This window comes from Monodelphis domestica, chromosome 4 (assembly GCF_027887165.1).
Source record: "Monodelphis domestica isolate mMonDom1 chromosome 4, mMonDom1.pri, whole genome shotgun sequence".
Taxonomy (NCBI): domain Eukaryota; kingdom Metazoa; phylum Chordata; class Mammalia; order Didelphimorphia; family Didelphidae; genus Monodelphis; species Monodelphis domestica.
In genome coordinates this window covers 328061493-328080932 of record NC_077230.1, presented here as the reverse complement: position 1 = coordinate 328080932, position 19440 = coordinate 328061493, and the positions used below count along the sequence as shown (strand labels likewise).

The 19440-nt window shown below is 35.9% G+C and overlaps 2 pseudogenes; one reads left to right on the top strand and one right to left on the bottom strand.

Annotated features, from left to right (window-relative positions):
- Positions 1-16030, bottom strand: part of LOC100619758 (YTH domain-containing protein 1-like) — a 32917-nt pseudogene extending 16887 nt beyond the window's left edge.
- Positions 16031-17356: 1326 nt separating this feature from the next.
- Positions 17357-17968, top strand: LOC100619711 (60S ribosomal protein L19-like; annotated as a pseudogene).
- The last annotated feature ends 1472 nt before the right edge of the window (positions 17969-19440 follow it).

The window sequence follows — 19440 nt, the reverse complement described above, 5'->3', positions numbered from 1 at the left end:
ATAAATAATCTGGATTACATCAAATTAAAAAGTTTTTGTACAAACAAAACCAATGTAACCAAAATCAGAAGGGTAGCAACAAATTGGGAAACAATCTTCATAAAAACCTCTGACAAGGGTTTAATTACTAAAATTTATAAAGAACTAAATCAATTGTACAAAAAATCAAGCCATTCTGCAATTGATAAATGGGCAAGGGACATGAACAGGCAATTCTCAGCCAAAGAAATCAAAACTATTAATAAGCACATGAAAAAGTGCTCTACATCTCTTATAATCAGAGAGATGCAAATCAAAACAACTCTGAGGTATCATCTCACACCTAGCAGATTGGCTAACATGACAGCTATGCAAAGTAATGAATGCTGGAGGGGATGTGGCAAAGTGGGGACATTGATTCATTGCTGGTGGAGTTGTGAATTGATCCAACCATTCTGGAGGGCAATTTGGAACTATGTCCAAAGGGCGATAAAAGACTGTCTGCCCTTTGATCCAGCCATAGCACTGCTGGGCTTGTACCCCAAAGAGATAATGGACAAAAAGACTTGTACAAAAATATTCATAGCTGCGCTCTTTGTGGTGGCCAAAAATTGGAAAATGAGGGGATGCCCTTCAATTGGGGAATGGCTGAACAAATTGTGGTATATGTTGGTGATGGAATACTATTGTGCTAAAAGGAATAATAAAGTGGAGAAGTTCCATGGAGACTGGAACAACCTCCAGGAAGTAATGCAGAGCGAGAGGAGCAGAACCAGGAAAACATTGTACACAGAGACTGATACATTGTGGTACAATCGAAGGTGATGGACTTCTCCATTAGTATCAATGCAATCCCTGAACAATCTGCAGGGATCTAAAAAAAAAAATACTACCCACAAGCAGAGGATAAACTGTGGGAGTAAAAACACCGCTGAAAAGCAACTGCTTGACTACAGGGTTGGAGGAGATAAGACTGAGGAGAGACTCTAAATGAACACTATAATGCAAACTCCAACAACAGGGAAATGGGTTCGAGTCAAGAACACATGTGACAACCAGTGGAATCATGCGTCGGCTATGGGAGAGGGAAAGGCGGGGGGGTGGGGGGGGGAGGGGAGGGGAGGAAAAGAAAACAATCTTTGTTTCCAGTGAATAATGTATGAAAATGACCAAATAAAATAATATTAAAATTTAAAAAAAAAAAAAGACTCAGTCCTTCTTTCTAGATGCCTTTTCCTGACTGAAGTCTTTTCACATTGACTTTTTTTTTTTATTGCTCTGTGCTAATGGAGAAGCTAGGTGGCTTTGGAGTCAACTGTCTGGAATTTTCAGAAGATTTTTGACTCTTGCTTTCAGTAGTTCCTATTTGGTCACAACTTCTTCTTGAATACTTTTCCTCATTTTCATTTTGTTCAATTTCAGGGTGCTATAATGTGTCATCCTGATCATATTCTTCACTTAAAATATAGTAAAAAACATGAAAATTTCCATCTTTCTTCTCCCGATTATTGACTGTCATTGCCCCAACTAATGAAAAAAAGTGTTTTTTTTTTCCAGGTAGAGCCTGCAAAGGTAATACCTGGTTTGTTTTGGGTAGAGGAGAGGATCTGCATCTGTAGATGAGGATTCCAGTGATCCCAAATGATTTAGATGCCTGATATTCACTTATATAGAGGAGTTGGGAGAGAGGCCATGAGTTCTCACTCTTGTGTCTGGAGTTCACACCTTGGAAAAGTGGTTTTCACTTTTTTCTAGTGTTTTCATTTGAAGTGGGTGTTGTATTTTTTCAAAGGCGTTTTCTGCATCTATTGAGATAATCATGTGATTTTTGTTTGTGTGATTATTGATATGATCAATTATGTGGATGGTTTTCCTAATATTAAACCATCCTTGCAATCCAGATATAAATCTCACCTGGTCATAATGAATAATCCTTGTGATAACTTGAAGTCTTTTTACTAGTATTTTATTTAAGATTTTTGTATGTATGTTCGCAGTTTTCTTTCTCTGTTTTTGGTCTGCCTGGCTTGGAATCAGTACCATATTTCTATCTTTAAAAAAGAATTTGGTAATATTCCTTCTTTGCTTATTTTGTCAAATAATTTCTAGAGTATTGGGATTCATTTTTCTCTAAATGTTTGATAGAATTCACTTGTGAATCCATCTGGTCCGGAGGAATTTTTCTTAGGAAATTCTTTGATGGCTTGTTCAATTCCTTTTTCTGAGATGGGATTATTTAAGTATTCTATTTCCTCTTTTGTCAATCTAGGCAATTTATATTTTTGTAAATATTCATGCATTTCACCTAAATTGTCATATTTATTGCCATATAATTGAGCAAAATAGTTCTTAATAATTGCCTTAATGTCTTCTTCATTAGAGGTGAGATCATCCTTTTCATTCATGATACTGTTAATTTGATTGTCTTCTTTTTAAAATCAGGTTAACCAATACTTTATCTATTTCATTTTTTTTCAAAATAACACCTCCTAGTCTGATTTATTAGTTCAATAGTTCTTTTACTTTCAATTTCTCCTTTAATTTAATTTCTCCTTTAATTTTTAGGATTTCCAATTTAGTTTTTATCTAGGAATTTTTTATTTGTTCTTTTTCTAATTTTTTTAATTTGCAAGCCCAATTATTGATCTCCTCCCTCTCCATTTTGTACATATAGGCACTAAGAGATATAAATTTTCCCCTGAGTACTGCTTTGGCTGTATGCCAGAGATTTTGATATGTTGTCTCTTCATTGTCACTCTCTTTAATGAAGTTTGTAATTGTATCTATGATTTCTGTTTTGACCCACCAGTTTTGAAGAATTCCATTATTTAGTTTCCAATTAATTTTAAATTTGCCTTTCCATGGACCCTTGTTAATTATGATTATTGCATTATGATATGAAAAAGTTGAATTTATTATTTCTGCTTTTCTGCATTTGTTTGCAATATATCTATGCCCTAGTAAAAGGTCAATCTTTGTATATGTACCATGTACTACTTAGAAGAACATATATTCCTTTTTATCCCAGTTCAATTTTCTCCAGATCTCCATTAACTCTAATTTTTCTAACATTTCTTTCATTTCCCTTATTTCTTTTTTATTTATTTTTTGGTTCCATTTATCTAGTTCTGAAAAGGGGAAGGTTGAGATCCCCGACTAGTATGGTCTTCTATTTCCCCTTAAAATTCCTTTAATTTCTCCTTTAGAAATCTAGATGCTATATTATTTGGTGTATAAAAGTTTAGTAATGATATTACTTAATTCTTTATAGTACCGTTTAACAAAATATAATTTCCTTCCTTATCTCTTTTAATCAGATCAATTTCTACCTTGGTTATGCCTGATATCATGGTTGCTACTCTTGCTTTTTTTTTTTACTTTAGATGATGCATAATAAATTCTGCCCCAGCCTTGAATCTGTGTGTGTCACCCTGCCTCAAATATGTTACTTGTAAACAACAAATAGTAGGATTCTGGTTTTTAATCCATTCTGCTATCTGCTTCTGTTTAATGGGTGAGTTCATCCCATACTCGTTCAGCATTATGATTACTACCTGTGTATTTCCCTTCATCCTATCATCCCCTTTAGATCCTGCTCCATTCCCTTTATCTCTGTTCTTCCTCACCAGTATTTTGCTTTTTGTCACCCCTCCCCTTTCCCGTTCCCTCCAATTACCTCCCTTTTTCCTTGTTTTATTCTCTTCTACTTCTTGGGAAGAAAAGATAGAATTCTATACCCCACTGAATATACTTGTTTTTCCCTCTCTGGGTCAGTTAAGATGAGAGTAAAGTTTAAGTGTTGCCCATCACCACCCTTATCTTCCCCTCTCTATAAAGACTTTTCATGACTCTTTGTTATATAATTTACACCATTCTATCTCTCCTGTCCATTTTCTTTCAGTTCAACATTCTCTTTCAGCCCTTGATTGATTTATACATATCATCCATATGCATACATTTTATATCATATATACATATTGTTCCATATCATCACATTTACATACACATCATATCATCGTATATCATCATGTATATCATTTCATCATAATCAGCTTACTTCTCCACCCTCTTTCTGAGTAAATTCCTTGTCTTCTCTATTTTAAGAATAATTTTTGAGAACTATGGAAATCTTCTTCCCATATACTCACATAAACATTTCAACCTTAATGAGTTCCTTAAAATTTCTCTCTCTTATTTATCTTTTTGAACTTGTCTTATGTCTCATTTTGGACTTCAATTTCTTTGTTTAAGTCTAACTTGTTCCTCAGGAATGCTTGAAAATTTTCTATCTTATTGAATGCCCATTTTCCCCTTGAAAGAATATATTCAGTTTTGCTGGATAGATGACTCTGGGTTATAATCCCAAATCCTTTGCCTTCCTGAATATCATATTCCATGCCTTTCAATCCTTTAATGTAGAAGATGCTAGGTACTATGTGATCCTGATTGTAGCTCCATGGTATTTGAATGGTTTCTTTCTGGCTGCTTGGAGAATTTTCTTCTTAGCTTGGTGGCTTTTGAATTTAACTATTATATTCCCCAAAGTTGTCATTTGAGGATTTATTTCTGGAGGTGATCTGTGAACTCTTTCGATTTCAATTTTATTTTTTTGTTTGAGGATCTCTGGGCAGTTATCTTTGATAATTTCTTGTAATATGACATCCAAGGTTTTTTCTTGATTATGGCTTTCAGGTAGTCCAATAATTCTCAAATTGTCTCTCCTAAATCTGTTTTTAGTTCAGTTATTTATTTAATAATATATTTCCTGTTCTCTTTTTTTCATTCATTTGATTCTTATTTATTATTTCTTGATTCCTCATAAAATCATTAGTTTCTAGATGGTTAATTATGATTTTTAAGACCTGATTTTCCTCTTTCAGTTTTTGGTTCTCCTTTTTCAATTGGTCCATTTCTTCTTGCATCACCTTCATTTCTCTCCCTCACTTTTCCTCTGCCTATCTTAATTTGTTTTTTTAAGTCTTTTTTTATCTCTTTCAGAATTTGTGTCAAATTCATATTTTTCTTTTGGACTTTGCATGAGTTTCCTTTGCTTTCACTGTCCCTTTCTATGTCTGTACCTTGCTCTTTGTCTCCATAAAAATTCTTTAGAGTTGGTGCTTTTTTGTTGTTGTTTGCTCATTTTTCCTATCTAATTATAGGTAAGCTCTGTTTTCTCAGAAGGTAGGGTACCATCTTAAACATCAGTCCTTGATGTTATTCTCAACTTACTTTCTGGGTCTGAGAGCTGAGAGCTCTGGGAGCCCCCTCCCCTGCTGATTCAAGATGCTGATGACTTAAGGACTTGCCTCAGGCTTGGGCATAAGCTTTTGATTTCATTCTGACATTGATCAGTTCAGGGGATGATCAAATTCTAGCCCCAGGATTAGGCTCAAGTTTTTGGTCTTGCTGTGTACTTGATCCAATCAGGCACACCCTTGATTGCCCTGTCTTAGATTTCCCCCTTGAGTTTTAGGCAGAAAGATCAGTACTTAGTACTATCAGCCACCCCAAACTGTGTACCAGGTCATTATCCCAAGCCCAGATTGGAAATCCTGGCTTCACTCTGGGCCCACACGGATCAGTCCACTTCAGCCCAGATTGCCCTGGGATAGGACTCCAGACTTCTCCACAGGTTTGAAATTTCAAGGGGTGTGCGTTTGGCTTATACCACTATTTGCCCAAGCAGCATATCAAGATTTGAAGGTGGTCTTGAGCTTCAGTTCCAAACCTGGGACAACAGAAGGGGGTGGGGGCATTGTTCTTGCCTTGCTCTTCCCTCCTTACTACATTCTTTTGCTGGCTCTGTTTTCCTCTCACTCCAGTTCCCCAGATAATCTCTGCCTACCTTTTAGGTTTTTCTTTTCTTGAAAGTTGTTTCACTCCGTGTTCTTGTTGGTTCTTTCATTGCTGTATTTGTATTCGTTTTGTGGTGATATTTTAATCTTGGTCAGAGAGGATTCTCTTGGTAACATGGAGCTGCTATAGTTTGCTCCTCCATCTTGCCTCCCAACTATTCTTTATATCATATATTTTGGGATCCCCTCACTATCCTGGTTGCCTTATTTTGGACACTTTCTAACTTATCAATGTCCCTCCTAAAAGATGGTATTCATAAGTGACTCTTCCAAAGATGATCTGACCAGGGAAGAACAGTGGAATTATAACTTGGTGAGATATGAAATTTCTCTAAGTAAATTCTCCTTTTTAGAGCATCCTTCCATGCTTAAGATGGCATCTCATTTCCTCATGGTTTGAGTCAAAGAAGCATCAAGACTCTAGGGATTAACTAAAGCAGATTCCTCTGGCTGAAAGGAATTCTCCCACACCCATTGTTTGCCTTGCCATGGTCCACCCAGGCCTTTGACTAAAAGCATCTGTAAAGTATTTGGTGTTGCAGCACATTTTTCCCTACCCTTCTTTCCCTGGGGTATCACAGGATTTTTTTTCAATTCATGTAATCTGGTCTTGGCACTTTCTTTCAATTATTACTACATTTGCCTCCCCTCCCACCCATTTCAGTTTCCCCCAATATTCTACCATGAAACCAACTGAAATTAGTCCCTGTCATTTGGAATGGTTAAGCCATGTACTGTGATAGTCTCTTGGCCTTTGACTTGTCCCACCCATGACAAATGCCTTTTAAATTCAATGAAGTTGGCTAGAAAACAAGATCATCCAACTTGTAAATAAAATAATTAAGGAGGAAGTCTGGGAAAGTGTCAGCGAAATGTGAAAATGAAGTTTTGATTGGGTAGTTTTAGCAAATATTCCTAAAATGTTCATCCTCTGTCCTCAGGGTTATAAAAGATGTTTTCTTCTCAATGTGAGATGGAAAGGGCAACCTTGTATTCATTAGAGTGAGATTTGTTGGCAAAGGAACAAGGGGAAGAGGGAGCTCTCAGGACAACTGGGCACCTGAAATATGGGTACATTAGTCCCTTACTTGTACCTTGTTTTGTAAATAAGTTACCTATCTGGAATGAACTAAGGCTTAAGTTATAAGATGGCAGCATGGAATCATCCCATTTTTCTACTTCAGAATCACCAAATCTCAGAATTGAAAGGGATATTAGAGTGCAGCTAGACAAACTTTATCTGGATCAAGCATTCTTTCTTCATTAAAATTACTTTTTTTCTCAATACCATTCTTCAATATGTCAAACATCTATGATTTCATCATTCAAGGAACTCTTCACAACTGCAAAGCATCTTTCTACTAAGTAAATATTAGAGTTGCCTGAGGCTATTAAAAGTTAAATAACTGACTTAGAGCCACACAAGGACATCTAGGTGGCACAATAGAGCTGGGTATGGAGTCAGAAAGACTTATCTTCCTGAGTTCAAATCTACCCTCAAACACTAACTAGCTCTTTGACCCAGGGCAAGTCACTTAACCCTGTTTGTGTCAGTTCCCCTCATTTGTAAAATGAGCTGGAAAAGGAAATAGCAAAGTACTCCAGTATCTTTGCCAAAAAGAAAACCCTAAATAGGGTCACAAAGAGTCATACATGGCTGAAACAACTGAACAGCAACAAGATCACACAACTGTTATGTCAGAAGCAAAATTTGAACCCAAGTTCCCCAACTTCCAATCCATTGCTCTGTTTACTTCACTATGCTGCTTCTCATTTTCCCTATGCCCAGAAGATAAGGGAAAAAATCAGAATTTTAATATAATATTCTATTACCCTTGTTTAACTGTACTTTAGATTATAGAAATAATAGATTATTAGAGCTGGGAAGGACTTTAGAACTTTAGAACTTTAGACATCTAAGAAAAGAAAAAGAAATCATCTAGCCAAGAGATTCTTAACCAGAAGTCCATGAACTTATTTTTTTTTAATTTCAATAAAATTGGGGTCACATATATTTTATTTTATGCATTTAAAATCTTTTTATTGAGATCAAATATTCCTATTTTGTCAAAGTTTAAAGTGTCTTAGTAATTCTCAGGGACCCAGTCCCATTACTGATCCATGCAGGAGTTTTGGCCTATTCTGTTTCTGACCTGACTCAATTTGCCCCTCTTTAGGCAGCCTGATGACCTTCCCTTCTCTAGGCCTACCTTACATATGTCAAACTTAGTTGGAGCAAACAATCACCTTATCTTACTGAAACTCCTAAGTTCAAGATATCCACCATCTTTGACTTCTCTATTATCTAGGATTAAAGATATATGCCACTACACTGAGCTAAAAACATTATTCTGCGAAGAGGTCCATAAATTTCACCAGACAGTCAAAGAAGTTTTATGGCACAAGAAAGTTTAAGAACCCTCACTCTTGACTTGTTAAAATCATACACCAATTCCTGGCAGAGTTGAGATTATCCCCCACATCTTTGGACTTCTGGTGTAGTGCATATATTCAACTACATTCAACTCTTTAATATTTACTCCTTTTTACTGCCTATGTATCCAAGTAAGATTGAATCAACCCTCACCAAACGATATTTAAACTAATTTTAAAGCCTTTATTTATTTTGAAAACATAATGCATTTGAAATATATGAAGAATAAAGAACAAATGTCTAAAATTTTGCCCTCATGAAGGTGCTCTGCTTAAAAGGGATATATGTAGCCATTAAGGATTACAAAGCTTGTCTATAATTTGGCCAAAATATAATTTGTGTGTATGTGTGTGTGTTTGTAAGTGCCACCTGAACTGTTCCTGAAGGTCCTTCCCAAGAAGGAGATCTAGGGATATTCTAAATCAAGGCATGTTTATGGGATAAATGTGTAAATTTCTAAGGGGACTACCTTGAAGAAGGAAACACTCAAATACAAAAGACAACTCGTTCAGCTATAACATTAACTAACATTTACATATTAAAGTTTACAATAACCTCATGAAGTAGATGAAAGAATTATGTTTATTTTCATTTTCCACATAAGGTTAAAAAAAAGTTCATGGAGACAATAGGATCATACACTTAAGGGTTGAAAAAGTCCTCAGATAATATCGAATATACACCCCCCTTTATTTTACATATGAGAAAACTAAGGACTTAAGAGTTTAGGGGTTGATCACTAAGTGTCTGAGGCAGGATTCAAATTCAAGTCTCCTTGTTTCCAAATGAAATACACATAAACTCTCTCAACCTCAACTTGGACTTAGCCCAGATCCTCAGAGCTCAGCTACTATTCATCCCTTTAGAAATCTATGGGCTACCCTTAAATGTCAGAGAGTTTGTTTTTCAAATGTTTTCACTCATGAGTATCCACCAGCATACTTGACCTCCCCCTTTATTATCAATCGACATGAAAGTCAGTAAGACAATTTGTTTTTAGAAAAGAGTATTTACTAAGATGGTATAGCAAAAATAGTTGGTACAAGAAATTTCCCCCAAACTGTGTTACAATCTCCCATCAGGAGTTCAAGAGAAAGTGGGATCAAGCTTAGAGGACACATGTAGCAGAGGGAAGTAGTATAGCTCCTGGAAATCCTTTTGCTGGAGTCCTTAGGCATGTTGATGCTTTTCTTCTCGGCTCTTTTTTGAGCCTCGTTTCTCTCTGCCTTTTATTATTATTTCATCCAGTCTGTTCTCAGTTCTTGATGCAGACACTACTACTGCTGTCCCAGGATCAAGGATAGGAGGAGGATAGAAAGCCTAAAATCATCTGGACCCTTTGAAGATCTCAATGTCCTCCTCCAGCCAGGGTGGGACAGAAGGGAAAGAGAACAGAGAGTAAATATTCCTTTTCAGAGCATCTCTCCCTGCTCTCCCTCTTCCCACAAGTGGTTTTCCTTAGTGGTAGCTTTCCCTCCTCTATTGCCACTAGAATCTCCTGGGTTCCGAATTGGTTTGTTATTTTATAGAGCATCCACAGAGTGTGGTTGGATGTCCTGAACCAATCCAAACATATATGCTGTATAGATTCCCTCCAATTCATCTGATGCTTAACCTGATCAAGGACTTTTAACATTTGATCTAAAGCCTTTGAATGAGACATTCTCACCTGGCTTAAGTACCAGGGTTTAGCATCTTACCACTCACTTTAAAGGTAGTTGAGGTCATTGATTTGCTGGCTCAATGATCCCCTACCCTTACACATGTCTAGTGCTCTCTCCATTACAGCAAAGTCATGTTGCTAAAAAGTGACAGAATCTGGTTTTGAAATCAGGTCTTTGATTTCCATATATTTTACTCTTTTTAAAAAGGGGTGTGGAAAAGAACATCTTAGAATATCCTGTTCTAAGAATCACAGAATCTCAACATTGTAATGGTCACCTGTTCTACTATTACTTCCCTCTTTAATTCATTCAACACATACTCCATGAGGGTACAGAATAAGAAAAAAATGTTTGTTGAATTTAATAGACCAGAGCTTAGAGATCATCTAGTCTAATATCTTCACTTTGTGGTTGAAAAAACCAATACCCATAGACTTTGCCAAGACCACAAAAGTAGTAATCAGAAAAATGAGAATTTGAACCCAGGTCTTCTGATTCCATATCAAATTTGATACCCCTCTTCTGACCTTATGGTCACATCATTACAAGCACTTCCAGTCAAACTGAATCAACTTATAAAAATAAGAGCCATCCCTCAATGTATAAATGATCAAGGGATATGAATAGGCTATTTTCAGAAGAAACCAAAGCTATCAATGGCCATTTGGAAAAATGCACTAAATCACTACTTATTAGAGAAAAGCATATTAAAACAACTCTGAGGTACTACCTTGCAGCTCTCAAGACAAAAGCTAAAGGCGATATAGGAAAGTACACTAGTGAACTGTTAGTAGAATTAAGAACTCATCCTGGAGAACAGTATGGAACTATGCCCAAAGGGTTATCAAACTGTTCCTAGCCTTTGACCCAGCACTACCACAATTAGGTCTGTATCCCAAAGAGATCAAAGAAAAGGGAAAAGACTTATATGTTCAAAAATATTTAGAGCAGCTCTTTTTTTGGTGGCAAAGAATTGGAGATTGAAGAGATGCTGATGAAAAGGGGAATGGCTAAATAAGTTGTAGTATATTATTGTGATGAAATACTACTGTGTTACAAGAACTGACAAGAAACCATATGTAAGAACTGATGCAAAGTAAAAGAAGTTTCAGGAGGATATCATTGTGTACAGTGACAGCAACATTGTAATGATAACTTACTGCAAATGTCTCAGCTGCTCTGATCAAGACAGAGATTCAAGACTATTTGAAGGACTCATGATGAAAATTGCTATCCACCTCCAGAGAGAGAATGTATTAACCCTGAATGTAAACTGAAGTATAAATCTATCTTACTTTTTATAAAACCCTTACCTTCCCTCTTAAAATCAATACTTTGTATTGGCAGAAGAGTGGTAAGAGCCAGGTAAGCCAAATGACTTACCCAACATCACATAACTAAGAAGTATTTGAGGCAGATTTGAACCCAAGACCTCCTGTATTTAGGCCTGGCTTTCAATCCACTGAGCCACCCAACTTCCCCCTTTTCTTGTTTTCTCGCAACATGGCTAATATGGAAATGTATTTTACATGATTTCACAAGTATAATGAGTATCATATCACTTGTCTTCAATGGGAAGAAGTAGGGCTAGAGGGAAGGAGAGAACTTGAAACTCAAAAACATTTTTAAGTTTAAAATGAATAAATAAGTAAATAAAAATGAATAAATAAATTATAATAACAAAAATGTAAATTAAAAGGAGGCACCTAATCACCAAAACTTAGAAACAAGGGTTATTGCCTCAATTGAAAAGAAAGCCAGACAAAGAATTGGAAACTAAAAAGATGTCCCTCAATTGGGGAATGGCTGAACAAATTATGATATATGGTGGTGATGGAATACTATGTTCTATAAGGAATGATGAACAAGATGATTTCAGAAAGAGCTGGAAAGACCTACATGAACTGATGCAGAGTGAAATGAGCAGAACCAGATCATTATATACAATAACTGCAATACTGAGGGATGATTAAATGTGATAGGCTTTGCTACTAACATCAATACTATGATCCGTATGACAAAGAACGCTATCCATCTCTAGAGAAAGAACTGTTAGAGTAGAAATGTAAATGAAAACATATGATTTATCACTTGCTTATTTGGATATATGATTTGGGGTTTAGGTTTTATAAGATTATTCACTTACAAAAAATGAATAATATGGAAATATGTTTTGAGTGATAATATATGTACAACCCAGATTGAATTGCTTGCCAACTCCAGGAGGGGAGAGGGAAGAAAGAAGGGAGACATAAATCATTCATATAACTTTGGAAAAATTATGTGTAAATTTATTAAAATAAAATGAAGATAAAGTTTAAAAAATATTACTTTAAAAAAATTTTTAAAGAAAAGAAAGCCAGGAATAGGAGGGAAACCATGAACTGCCTTCTAGAAGACTTTTGCTCTTCTTACTCCTTCCCTGAGATGAATTTCCTTGCCAACCCTTATCAGCTCTAGTGATGTGGCCTACATTTTGCTTCAATATTTTTGTACTGATGACTCTTGGATCAACTCAAAGCTGGCTTGGTTTTTAAAGCTGCTTTTCCCAAATTAATATTTAACTTGAACCAGCATTAAATCATACACTAACCTTGAACATGAATTATTCTCCCTTTCTCTTCTCTTCTTTGATGCCCCTTAAGTACATATAAGTGTGATAATATTGTTAGCTAGAGGAATTTTCTAACTGAAGTATGATTTGAAGGACCTATGAAGAAACTATATGTGTGTGTGTGTGTTCACTTGAGTTTAGCTTCACTGTCTGATTTCTGTTTGATTTCTACTGAGTCCATCTTGATATCTTGGTCTTGTTCTTGGTCATATCAATCAATTTTTATAGTTGTTCTTATGGATTTACCAAGATTTCATGATTTATTCATTCATTCAACACACATTTACTAGGAGTCCATTATGTGCATGGCCCTGTGGTCAGAAGTGGGAAAGGTACAAAGTTTACTTAAACTGTCTGTGCCCTTACCATGTTTGTAGTCTACTCGAAGTGTAAGATATAAATAGAGATAACTATGACTTCTCTCAGCCTTAGTTTCCCCATCTACAAATGGGGATATTACATTGCTTTATAGCAATACTATGAGTATCAAATGGAAATATATATATAAAGCATTTTGCATCCCTTAAGACACTATACATAAATTAGTTCTAATAATTATTATAATTATCACTGAGGAAAAAGAGATGTCAAAAGAGGATAGTTTTTTCAAGTTTAGGAATGAAGGGAAGAAGAGATGGGAAAGAAGCTGGATAGAAAAAGAGGACTAGAGGAAGTCTTTTATTTAAGTTTTAGGTTCCTTGGTTAAAACTATTGTTTTTCTTCAGTTTGTGTCTGACTCTTCATGATTCCATTTGGGATGTTCTTGGCAAAGATACTAGAGTTTTGACATTTCTTCCTCCAAATCATTTGACAGATGAGGAAATGGAAGCAAACAGTATTAAGTGACTTGCTCAGGATCACACAGCTAGTAAGTGAAAATAGATTTTAATTTAAGGGTCTTCCTGACTCCTATCCACTGCACTGCCAATATGCCCTAGATTAAATTAGAGATAAATCTCAAAAAATTATACAACTTACAGCTGTCAAACTTACCTTTGAGAGCATCTCTTTTATTCCTCATTGCTTCATTTAATAAATGAAGAAACAAAGGCCCAGGGAAAAGAAATATTTTTGCCCAATAAGTCATACAGTTAGTGCCAAAGCTGAAAGAATTGGTTCTCATTCACTGTCATCCTAATTAAATTCCAGTCAGAAGAAATCATTCAAAATTATATGTTTACAGTGTCATCCTCAGATCAGTCAGCATAATACAGAAGAAATAGCACCAGATGGAGAGTCAGAAAGACTGGATTTTAGTTAAAACTCTGTAATCCCTTCACTTCTCTAAACCTCAGTTTCCCCAACTGTAAAACAAGGGGGTAGAGTAGAGGAGGTCTATGCTCACTTCCAGATAAGTCTGCCTGAAAAATAGGTGTAATAATACCTGCAGCCTTAGGGACCTCAGCCCTTGGATCTTGTGGTGTTCAAAAAGGCATGTATAAAATGTGGCTTAACGTGTGGCTTCCCATATAAAATATGGGGAAATTACTTTATTTCTTTGGATTTCAGTTTCTTCATGTATAAAATAAGGGATTTGAATTGGATGACCTTGAAAATATGTTCCTGATCTCAGTCTATGATCCTATGAAGCGCTTTGTAAATCTTTGTGCTATGTGAATGTTCACTATTATTATTTCTGTTGATTATTATTATCAATAATAATTTATTTAAAAATAAAGTTAAGCATTTGACAAGTCTAGCTTTTACAAGTAGTCCAGAACATAGACTGAACTAACTTTCTGCCCCAGTTCCCGAATTCCATTTGAGCTTCAGAAGCTTTCTAATCTAATGCCATGTCTCACTTCCTCCTCTAAAAAATGGGGCTGTTCCTCTTGACTTCTCTCTCTCTCCCAGGGGGGCTAGGTGACTGAACTAGCTCATGATCATGTCATAACTTAAAAATAAGAGGATTTTTGTCCAAACTCTACATACTTGAAGGGCAGTCATTCACTCAATATGACTGTTTTTCCCCCAGCACATTCATAACATTTCTTAGGTGAAAGGCCCATCTTGGGCACTGAGCATCAGAGAAGGAATTTGACTTTATGGTCCCAGTACAATTTGTGAACCAGGAATGAATGGCATCTGTTGTTCCCTCAGCAGCACTCCCCACACTCCCTCCCCCCCCCCCACTTTTCTGTATGTAATACTCCAATTAATGCAGCTTCAGGTGAAAGTACCCCTTGGAAGCCTCTTTCCTGCCTTGCCAGTAACATGTCACCACTTGTTACCTCTGAGTCCCACCTGGACTTAAAGAGCTGTAGAAAATGGGCCTGGAAGGGCCCTCAAGGTCATTTAGACTTCTCGCTCCCCTTTAAATCCTCTGCCCTCTAGAATTGAAGAATTCCAATGATCAAACTGGTTTTTCCACCCTCTGATCAATACAGCAACCATTTCTGGCTTTCTGAGACTGGTGATAAAATATCCCTCATCCCTTACATGCCCTGGCAAAAGAATGATGAACCAGAGGTAGAAAATGAGAAGGAAGGAAGGAACAAAGGAATGAAGGAAAGAGGGAGAAAGGAAGGAAGGGAGAAAGGAAAAATAAGAAAGAGTAAGAGAAACAGAGGGAAGGGAGGAAGGAAAGAAAGAAAGATGGGAGAAAGAAGTGAAGGAGGGAGGAAGGAAGAAATCAAGAGAAAGAAAAAAGAAAGAAGGAAAGAAAGAAAAAATGTAAAATGTAAAAAATATACAGAAGAAAATCTGAAAGTTCAAAAAAGGACACAGGCAGGTTGGTTTTGCTACTGTTGGGCTAAATTTAATATGCATTCTTAAAAAAAAAGTTTACCTAATGGAAACACATGTCTTCAAACACAATCCTATTTTTTTTTCTTTGTACATTAGAATGTTTGTGTTAGTTGATGTTTGTTGTCTATGATTTAAAATGAAGTTAAAAAAATAAAATCTCCCTAGAGAACTCACAAACTCCCCAAGTCAACTATCCCAGGCTGATGTTGACCTGTGAATTGTTTTCCTACTGTTTAACCTGAGCCTCCCCCAGGGAAGTTTACTCCTTTTTCCTCCTGTGATAGTTATGAGGAAACGCCCTGCATGGGAACTCACTCTTCCAACACAGATCACAATCTGTCTGTTTTAGAAGTCCTAGGAAGCAACCTGAGAAACATAGAAATTCACTTATTAATTCAATGAGTCCTTATTAAGAGCATACTATGTGCCAGATTGGGAATACAAAGACAAAAATTAAATAGTACATAACCTAATTGTGACCTAAGAAAGCTGACATTGAGATTTAAATTAAGTGATTTGTTCCAGAGTCACTATAATGGCAAAGACAAGATTTGATCCCAAATCCTTCTGACTACAAATGTAATACTTTACCCACTATGCTATACTGTCTCTACCATTATGAGACCCTGGAAAATATCTTAGATGGCTGAGTCCTTCTCCTAACATTTTCTGCCTTCCTGTTCTTCTTTATAGACATTCACCAAGCTCTTTCACTCAGGCTGTCCCCATAGGCCATGTTCTCCACTAATTTTTCTTACTCTCCTCTCCATTATCTCTATATGTTATTTTCAAAATTCTGATGCTTCATTTATTCATCATTCAGTAAGTGTGACATAATCAAAAGATGGATGATTTTAGAGTTAGGAGACTTGTTCAAATCCTTCTTCTTTCATTTACTCCCTTTGTGACCATGCACTAATAACTTGTCTGAGTCATAATTTCTTAATTGCTAAAATGAGTACAAAAATATTCACACCTCACAGGGTTGTTGTGAGGAAAATACATTACAAATTATAAATATGCTCATCATCAACATCATTATTATTCATGAGATGAAACAGTATAGTGGATAGAAAGTCAGTACTTGAGTCAAGAAGATGTAATTTCAAGTTCTGTTTTTGACATATGCTACCTCTGATCATGGGAGAGTCACTTAAGCTCTTATGAACTCAAGGAACTCTCTGAAACTATAAATTAAGGAAAAGGTGCTGGGAGTGAGGATTTCCTCATCAGAGATTCTCCCCAAAACCCTTTAGGAGGACTGCAAGGTCAAAACTGTTTTGCATTATAATACTAAGACAATTTAATTTCTAATATAATATATATATATAATCCATAAGAACAAAAGTTCTTATGGTCCTCCATAATCTTTAAGTACAAAGAGGTTCTAAAACCAAAAAGTTTAATAACTGCTGCACTATACCATTGAAATCATGGGTCCAGTACCTATTCTTATCCCTATCATTATGAAAATAAGATTCCTAATTCCACCATTGTTTAGTTGTTTTTTTCAGTTGTTAAATTCTTCTTTACCCCATTTGCAGTTTTCTCAACAAAGATATTGCAGTGGGTTGCCATTTCCTTCTCCAGCTCATTTGATGAGGAAACTGGGGCAAAAAGTGTTAAATGACTTCCTCAGAATCACACAACTTGTATCTGATACTAGATTTGAACTTAGGAAGATGTCTTTCTGACTCAAGGTCCAGCCTTCTAACCCCTTTGCATCTACTTAGCCTAATTTCCCAAAAGTTAAGGTCAAAGGATATGATCAGGCAATTTCTCCAGGTCAGAAACACTATTGATCAGCAGTTATATGAGAAATGCTCCAGATCACTATCAATTAGAGAAATCCAAATAAAAACAACTCTGAGGTTTCATAATCACACTTATTAGATTGGCAAAGAAGACTCCCAAAAAGGAAAATGACAATTATTGGAGGGGTTATAGGAAGACAGCACACTCATACACTGTTGGGAGAACTCTAAATTGGTCCAGCCACTGGGAAGCCCTCAAAGTCAATAAATTGCTCTCTACTTTCTTTTTTTGCACTGTAGCTGCCACCATGAATATGGTCAGGGTTCTTAAGAGAATTGCCTCTATTGCCCTTTGATTGCAAAAAAGATGGTTTGGTTCAAACCCAATGAAATCAATAAAATTAACAGCACTAATATCCATCAGCAAATCAGGAAGTTGATTAGAGATGGGCTGATCATCAATAAATCTATCTCTGTTTCCTCTCTTGCTCTATGCCAGAAAACACTGGTTCAGTAGAAAAGTAGGCACACAGGCAATGGTAAGAAAGGGAATATTGCCTGAGAAGGTCACTTGGAGAGTGTGGATTCTGTACCATCTGTTCTACATATATTGTAAATCCAAAAAGAGTGACTAACATATGATCACAGCTTTTACTTGAGGTTGAAGAGAAATGTGTTCAAGAATAAAGAGATCCTCAAAGAGCATATCCACAAACTGAAGGCAGACAAAACTGATGAGAAGCTTCTGGTTCACAGGCTGAGAGGTTTAAGGATTCAAGACAAAAGAAGCATAATAATGTTCAGAAGAATGTCTACAGTCTAAGAAAGAGGACATTATCAGAGCTCTGTCCAAAGAAAAAGAAAACAAAAAATATTCCCTTCTACCTCTGAGGCCCATGTCACAAAGAGATAAATACTGAAAAGACCTAAAAAGATATTTAAAGTCAATTCCTTTTGTTGTAGCAAAGACTTGTAAGCAAAGTGGGTGGCAATCAAGTGAGGAATGGCTAAATAAATTATGCTATATGAATGTAATTATGTGAATTAAATACCTGAGGGACCTCCAACCCAATCCAATCCCAGAAAATTCACCACAATGGGTGGACATAGGAGTCATAGAGCCACATAACCGGATCTGCCAGCCAGGCAGAACAAGAAATCACAGAGGCCAGGAGATATAATATATTGAGGTCATGGGACAATTGAAGGATCCAGGGGAAGGGCTTTGAGGGAGATTTGAAAGGGGAATGAATGATGCTCAGGGCTCTCTCAGCTCTCATTTCTCTTGGCCGTTCTCTGAGCTGTCCCTATCAGCTGGGATCCAAGACTTGATCTTACCTTAAGTTAGAAAGGCTGGAAACCTTATTTCTATCTTTCTTTCTCTTTTCTAATAAATACTTATAAATTTAGTATAAAGTCTCCAAGATTAATTCTTATTCATAACATAACAAAATATTATCATTAGATATGATGAAAGACAGTAGCAGAGAAACCTAGGAAGGCATGTATGAATGATGGAGTATAAAGTGCTGTACTGGGAGAAGAATCTACATTATAACAATATTGTAAAGAAAACACGTTGGAAAAAATTATGAACTCTGATCGATGCAAAGACCAACCACAACTCCAGAAGACCAATTATGAGGCATACTACCCAATCTCTGGCCAAGGAGTGATGTACCCAAGGAGTCAAATGAGACATACAATTTTAGACATAGAAATTATGTAAATTTATTTTATCTAACAGTGCTTATTTGTTATAAGAATTGTGTTTGTGTTTTTCCCTTCTAAAAAGTGAACTATTGGGGGAACTAGTGATAATGATAACCATTAAAAAAAGAAAGTTTAAAGGTTATTCAAGTATCTTTTAAAAATTCACATCAGAGAAGAGGAGAAAGATCAGAGGAAAATAAGACAACTTTGGAAGTTACATGTTGAATTTACTATATACTTTTTTTAAAAGTCTAATTATACATAGTAGAAATTCTCAATTTCACATAATTCTACATTCCTTTGTTCTACTTTGTATATGGACATGTTTCCTTTTTTAAATGTTGCTAAATTGAGAATAAACAAAAAGATTCCTGATTTGTCTATGCATAAAGGTAATCCTGCTTGAAGAAGATGTTCATTCATCAATCAATAAATATTTATCAAATACCTACTATGTGCCAAGCACTGATACTAAGCACTGGGGATACAAAAAGAGGCAAAAGACAGTCCTTGCCTTCAAGGAGCTTAAAACCTAGTGTAGGATATAACATACAAACAAAATATCCAAAGCAAGCTAAATGCAGGATAAATGGGAAATAATTACAGAGCAAAACCTCTGGAATTAAGAAGAGTTAAGGAAAGCTTTCTGTAGAATCCTGTAGATTTTAATTGGGATTTA